The 7,790-nt window shown below is 41.3% G+C and overlaps 2 pseudogenes across 1 annotated transcript; both read left to right on the forward strand.

The window, feature by feature from the left end:
- The first annotated feature begins 3,255 nt into the window (after positions 1-3,255).
- LOC112623275 lies at positions 3,256-7,588 on the forward strand (annotated as a pseudogene). The gene is made up of 3 exons (XR_003119115.1): positions 3,256-4,414; positions 6,975-7,047; positions 7,369-7,588. The product of XR_003119115.1 is annotated as an importin subunit alpha-3-like (transcript).
- LOC112623276 lies at positions 4,443-5,734 on the forward strand (annotated as a pseudogene).
- Positions 7,589-7,790: the final 202 nt, after the last annotated feature.

The following is a 7,790-nucleotide window of genomic DNA, read 5'->3' on the forward strand; positions in this document are numbered from 1 at the left end:
AGTCCATTCTCACATTGCTATAAATAGCTACCTAAGACTAGGTAATTTATAAAGAAAAGAGGTTTAATTCACTCACAATTCTGCAGGCTTAACAGGAACCACGACTGGAAGGCCTCAGGAAACTTAACAATCATGGCGGAAGGCAAAGGGAAGCACCTACCTATTTACAAAGGTGGAGCAGGAGAGACAGAGAGAGAGAGTGAGGGGGAATATGCCATACTTTTAAACCATCAGAGATCTCAAGAGAACTTCATCACTGTCACCAGAACAGCATGGGGGAAATCTGCCCCACCATGATCCAATCACCTCCCACTAGGTCCCTCCCCTGACACATGGGGATTACAAGTCAACATGAGATTTGAGTGTGGACACAGAGCCAAACCTTATTAGTGTTCTATATTCCATGATCTTGAACAAATGAATAATGACATGTATTCATCGTTGCAGTATCATTCAGAGCAGTACCACTGCTCTAAAAATCCTGTGTGCTCTATTTATCCCTCCCCCATCCCAATCCATGGCAACAACTGATCTTTTTATTGTCTCCATAGTTTTGCTTTTCTAGAATGCCATATACTTGGAATCATACAGTGTGTATCCTATTCAAATTGGCTTCTTTCCCTTAGTAATATGCATTTAAGTTTCCCCCATGTCTTTTCATGGCTTGATAGCTCATTTTTTAGTGTTGAATAACATTCTATAGTCTGGATGTGCCATCTGGCCTGCATTTTCCAAAAATATAGCAATATAGGAATGGAAAAAGACAAAGAAAGGCAACTAAAGAGATATGACAAATGAAAGCAATATATGGTTCCAGTTTCCATATTGTACTTGTGGGGGCAGGGGGAAATGTTGTAAAGGACACTGTTGGGAGAATTGTCAGAACTAGTATATGGGTTGTATATTAAAGTGCTATGTCGATATTGAATGTCCCAAAGCTGATAATTCACCGCACTGTGAATATATATGAGAATATTCTTGCTCTTAGGAAATATACACTGAAATATCAACAGGTAAAGGGGCATGATATATACAACTATTCTCAAATGGTTCCAAAAATACATAAAATATGTGTGTGTGTCTGTGTGTGTGTGTGTGTAGAGAGAAAGAGACAGAGAGATAAAATAAATGTGACAAAATGTTTAAAATTGGCAAATCTTGCCAAAGATTATTTGGGGGTTCTTTATACTATTCTTGCAAGTTTTTTGGGTAACTTTGAAATTATTTCAAATTAACAAAATAAACAAAATTCTATCTTTTCCCCTACTGAACTCAGATGCTGCTTGTATCATATTCTCCATACCCATATTCTGTCCCATTCTCTGTGAGCAAACACTACGCTACTTTAATTATAGCAACTTTATAATATGTTTTGAATATTTTAACTAAGTTTTAAACAATATCTGAAAGAATGTATCCTTCTCATTATTCTTCTTTTTCAGGATTTTCCTGTATATTCTTCCTTCTTTGTTCCTTTTTACAGAAACTTATGATACTCTTATTGGAATAATATTACATTTATAGATTAACTTACAATTGACAACTTGGTGATGTTTAGTCTTTCTATCCAAAACTTGATATGCATTCCCATTTGATCAAGTCCACTTTTGTGTTTTTCGGGATGTTTCTTAACTGCGTTTTGACACTTTGCTTATTTTGCCCTTATAAGTGCAATATTGTTTCCATTATAACTTATAACAGGTTTTAATATACCATTTGAGTTCCCGAATAAAAAGTTTTTAAATCATTTTACAATTATTCTAAGGCAGATGTTTTCTAGCCTGTTTTTGGTATCTTATTATTGCTGGTTGTGTTGTGAAATTTTCAAAACAAAATATACTATCATTCACTTTAATTAATATTGCAAAGACAGGCTATGGTTAGTACATGGGGAGATAGAAATCCCTGAATTCCAAGAGTTAAACTGGTTGAAAGCAACACATGGCAAATGACCTCAGCAATCTGCAGAAGGCTTGTATCTCCACATCAAAAACCAAAGGAAGAACACTGGAAAAAATAATTTAGTCTTGATGAAACGTTAACAAAATCTTTAATCTTGTTAGTGGCATCAGCATACCTGAAGAAAGCATATGTGAACTAACTCTTTAATTAAACGTTAAGAATTTGTCAAGGTTTGTTCAGTCCTGTTAAGGAGGAAAATAACTGAATTATTTAAAAAAAAAAAAAAAAAAAAAAAAAAAAAAAGGAAGTCTGAGGACTAAAGAAAAACCCTCCAAACAAAACAAAATTTTTTATGTTTCTGTATCTCGAGTCTGTGCTTCCATATCTGCCAAGCAATTTTCGGGGAGTGAAAGCATTTGCCAACTTTCAGGTGTCCAGCCTCCCCCAGGGATATTTCTCACTGAAAACAAACCAATTCACCTGTGATGTACACATCAGTCTGTAGCGAACCTGAGGGGAATACAGTCATCAGGTCCGGATGACCTGAGTGCAAACACAGCACTGCCAGCCCAGAGGCCTCCTCAGGTGCTGACTTCTGCCTCTCAAACTGAACACAAGCCATACTGGACACCTGAGGGAGATTAAAAACTATAGAATCAAGTGGGTGAAGGATATGAACAGACACTTCTCAAAAGAAGACATTTATGTGGCCAATAAACATATGAAAAAAAAAGCTAATCATCACGAGTCATTGGAGAAATGTAAATCAAAACCACAATGAGATACCATCTCATGCCAGTTAGAATGGCGATCATTTAAAAGTTAGGAAATAGATCCTGGAAAGGATGTGGAGAAATAGGAACGCTTCTACACTGCTGGTGGGAGTGTAAACTACTTCAGCCATTGTGGAAGACAGTGTGGTGATTCCTCAAGGATCTAGAACCAGAAATATCATTTGACCCAGCCATCCTATTACTGGGTATATACCCAAAGGATTGTAAATCATTCTACTATAAAGATACATGCACACGTTATGTTTAGTGCAGCACTATTCACAATAGCAAAGACTTGGAACCAACACAAATGCCCATCAATGATAGACTGGATAAAGAAAATATGGCAAGATCGAGGCTGCCTCCCCAACTCAGCTGGTGGGAGGGTGGGGGAGGGAGGCGGGGAGAGGAGAAGGCCGCAATGGAGGAAGAAGGAAGTGGCAGAGGAAGAAGGAAGCGGCGGAGGAAGAAGGAAGCGGAGGTGCCGCTTACACAGCAGCTCAGGTGGCACCCGGCACCTGGAAGTGTCAGTGCAGCACAGTAGTTGGTGCGGATCCCGCAGACCTTGTAGTTAAATTAAGGAAGAATAAAAGAGATGAACATCTCTTAAAGAGAAGGAATGTACCACATGAAGGTATCTGTGAAGACTCTGATATAGATGGTGATTATAGAGTGCAAAATAACTCTCTAGAAGCTATTGTTCAAAATGCTTCAAGTGATAACCAACGAATTCAATTAAGTGCAGTTCAAGCTGCCAGGAAGCTTTTATTCAGTGATTGAAATCCACCAGTTGATGACTTTAAAAAATCTGGAATATTGGCCATTTTAGTCCATTGTCTGGAAAGAGATGGCAATCCTTCTTCACAGTTTGAAGCTGCATGGGCTTTGACAAACATTGTACGTGGAACTTCTGAACAAACTCAAGCAGTAGCTCAGTCCAATGCTGTGCCACTTTTCCTGAGGCTTCTCCATTCACCCCATCAGAATGTCTGTGAGCAAACAGTGTGAGCATTGGGAAATATCACAGGTGATGGGCCCCAGTGTAGAGATTATGTCATAAGTCCTGGAGTTGTGAAACCTTTACTTTCCTTCATAAGTCCATCTATTCCGATAACATTCTTAAGAAACCTTACTTGGGTTATGGTCAACTTATGTCACTACCAAGACCCACCACCACCAATGGCAACCATTCAGGAGATTCTTCCAGCCCTTTGTGTTTTAGTTTATCACACAGACGTAAATTTATTGGTAGATACAGTCTTGATCCTCTCTTACCTTACTGATGCTGATAATTAACAAATACAGATGGTAATAGACTCTGGAATAGTTCCTCATTTGGCTTCCTCAGCCACCAGGATGTTAAAGTTTAGACTGCTGCACTTCGAGCTGTGGGCAACATTGTTACTGGAACTGATAAGCAAATACAAGTAGTTTTGAACTGTGATGCCCTTTCACACTTCCCAGCACTCCTGATACATCCCAACAAGAAAATTAATAAAGAAGCAGTATGGTTCCTCTCTAAAATCACTGCAGGAAGTCAGCAGCAGGTACGGGCAGTGATTGATGCCAATCTTGTACCAGTGATAATATACCTTTTGGATAAGGGGATTTAGGCATTCAGAAAGAAGCTACTTGGGCCAAAAGTAACTTAAAAATTAGTGGAAGGAAATAGCAAGTGGCTTACCTTATCCAGCAAAATGTTATCCCACCTTTTTGCAACTTGTTGACTGTAAAAGATGCAAAAGTGGTCATCCACAAAGCCTGAGTCCTGTCCTCTCACTCTCCTCCCCAGAGAGCATGAACTTCACCACTTTCTCCACCAACTACCAGTCCCTGGGACACCTGGACAGTGAGCAGCATGGCCAGCATCTATGCAGGCACCAGGGGCTCTGGTTCCCAGATCTCCCCGTCCCACTCCACCAGCTTCCAGGGCAGCATAGGGTCCAGGGGTCTGTCTGCAGGGATGGCCGGGGGTCTGACAGGAATGGGAGGCATCCAGAACGAGAAGGAGACCATGCAAAGCCTGAATGACCTCCTGGCCTCCTACCTAGACAGAGTGAGGAACCTGGAGACCAAGAATCGGTAACAGGAGAGCAAAATCCAGGAGCCCCTGGAGAAGAAGGGACTCCAGGTCAGAGACTGGAGCCATTACTTCAAGACCATCGAGGAAGATCTGAGGGCTCAGATCTTCACAAATACTGTGGACAATGCCCACATCATTCTACAGATTGACAATGCCCATCTTGCTGCTGATGACTTTACAGTCAAGTATGAGACAGAGCTGACCATGTGCCAGTCTGTGGAGAGCGACATCCATGAGCTCCACAAGGTCATTGATTACACCAATATTACTCAGCTGCAGCTGGAGACAGAGATCGAGGCCACAAGGAGGAGCTGCTCTTCATGAAGAAGAACCATGAAGAGGAAGTAAAAAGCCTACAAGCCCAGATTATCAGCTCTGGTTTGACTGTGGAGGTAGATGCCCTCAAATCTCAGGACCTCACCAAGATCATGGCAGACATCCAGGCCCAATATGACAAGCTGGCTCAGAAGAACTGAGAGGAGCAGGACAAGTACTGATCTCAGCAGTTGAAGAGAGCACCACAGTGGTCACCACGCAGTTTGCTGAGGTTGGAGCTGCTGAGATGATGCTCATGATGCTGAGACATACAGTCCAGTCCTTGGAGATCGACCTGGGCTCCATGAGAAATCTGAAGGCCAGCTTGGAGAACAGCCTGAGGAAGATGGAGGCCCGCTACACCCTGCAGATGGAGCAACTCAGCGGGATCCTGCTGCACCTGGAGTCAGAGCTGGCACAGACCCAGGCAGAGGGACAGGGCCAGGCCAAGGAGTATGGGGCCCTGCTCAACATCAAAGTCAAGCTGGAGGCTGAGATCGCCACCAACCACCGCCTGCTGGAAGATGGTGAGGATTTCAATCTTCGTGATGCCCTGGACAGCAGTAACTCCATGCAAACCATCCAAAAGACCACCACCTGCCAGACAGTGGATGACAAAGTGGTGTCTGAAAACAATGACACCAAAATTCTGAGACATTAAGCCAGCAGAAGCAGGGTACCCTTTGGGGAACAGGAGGCCAATGAAAAGTTCAGAGGTCACACCTTATACAAAAATTAATTCAAGATGGATTAGAGACTTAAATGTTAGACCTAAACCATAAAAACCCTAGAAGAAAACCTAGGTAATACCATTCAGGACATAGGCATGGGCAAGGACTTCATGTCTAAAACACCAAAAGCAACAGCAACAGAAGCCATAATTGACAAATGGGATCTAATGAAACTAAAGAGCTTCTGCATGGCAAAAGAAACTACCATCAGAGTGAACAGGCAACCTACAGAATGGGAGAAAATTTTTGCAATCTACCTATCTGACAAAGGGCTAATATCCAGAATCTACAAAGAACTCAAACTAATTTATAAGAAGAAACAAACAACCCCATCAAAAAGTGGGCAAAGGATATGAACAGACACTTCTCAAAAGAAGATATTTATGCAGCCAACAGACATGAAAAAGTGCTCATCATCACTGGTCATCAGAGAAATGCAAATCAAAACCTCAATGAGATACCATCTCATGCCAATTAGAATGGTGATCATTAAAAAGTCAGGAAACAACAGGTGCTGGAGAGGATGTGGAGAAATAGGAACACTTTTACACTGTTAGTGGGAGTGTAAATTAGTTAAACCCCTGTGGAAGACAGTGTGGCGATTCCTCAAAGATCTAGAACTAGAAATACCATTTGACCCAGAAATCCCATTACTGGGTATATACCCAAAGGATTATAAATCATGCTACTATAAAGACACATGCACATGTGTGTTTATTGCGGCACTATTCACAATAGCAAAGACTTAGAACCAACCCAACTGCCCATCAATGATAGACTGGATTAAGAAAATGTGGCACATATACACCATAGAATACTATGCAGCCATAAAAAAGAATGAGGTCATGAAGCTGGAAACCATCCTCAGCAAACTATCACAAAGACAGAAAACCAAACACCACATGTTCTCACTCATAGGTAGGAATTGAACAATGAGAACACTTGGACACAGGGCGGGGAACATCACACACTGGGGCCTGTCAGGGGGTTGGGGGCTGGGGGAAGGATAGCATTAGGAGAAATACCTAATGTAAATGATGAGTTGATGGGTGCAGCAAACCAACATGGCACATGTATACCTATGTATCAAACCTGCATGTTGTGCACTTGTACCCTAGAACTTAAAGTACAATTTAAAAAAAAAAAATCAAAGGTCAAAAAAAAAAGATTCACAAGTTGTGCAAGTAGTACTCAATGGACTAAGTAATATACTAAAAATGGCCAAAGATAAGGCATAAACCATAGACTATTTATTTATTTATTTATTTATTTATTTATTTTATTTGAGATGGAATCTCACTCTGTCTCCAAGCTGGAGTGCAGTGATGCGATCTCGGCTCACTGCAATCTCCAACTCTCTGGTTCAAGCAATTCTTCTGCCTCAGCCTCCTGAGTAGCTGGGATTACAGGCACGTGCCACCATGCCCAGCTAATTTATGTATTTTTAGAAGAGACGGGGTTTCACCATGTTAGCCAGGATGGTCTTGATTTTCTGACCTCGTGATCCACCCAGCTCGGCCTCCCAAAGTGCTAGGATTACAGGCGTGAGCCACCACGCCCAGCCAGGCAGTCTTATAGAAGAAGATGGAGGGCTGGAGAAAATTAAACAACTTCAAAATCATGAAAATGAAGACATCTACAAATTGGCCTGTGAGATCACTGATCAGTTCTTCTCTTCAGATGATATTGATGAAGACCCTAGCCTTGTTCCAGAGGCAATTCAGGGTGGAACATTTGATTTCAATTCATCTGCCAATGTACCAACAGAAGGGATCCAGTTTTAGAAAGATGTTGTGGAAGTTAGGTACAATGCAGCACTGAGATATAGACACATACACATATATACGTATATACATATATATGTGTATATATGTGGGTATATATATATAAAGGTTTGATCCATCAAGCTTGGCTCATGGGATCTGCTGCTGCGTTAAATGGGGAAATAAAACGTGAAGATTTCATTTGAAATCACAGAAAATACCC

Source organism: Theropithecus gelada, chromosome 4 (genome assembly GCF_003255815.1).
Source record: "Theropithecus gelada isolate Dixy chromosome 4, Tgel_1.0, whole genome shotgun sequence".
Classification (NCBI taxonomy): Eukaryota; Metazoa; Chordata; class Mammalia; order Primates; family Cercopithecidae; genus Theropithecus; species Theropithecus gelada.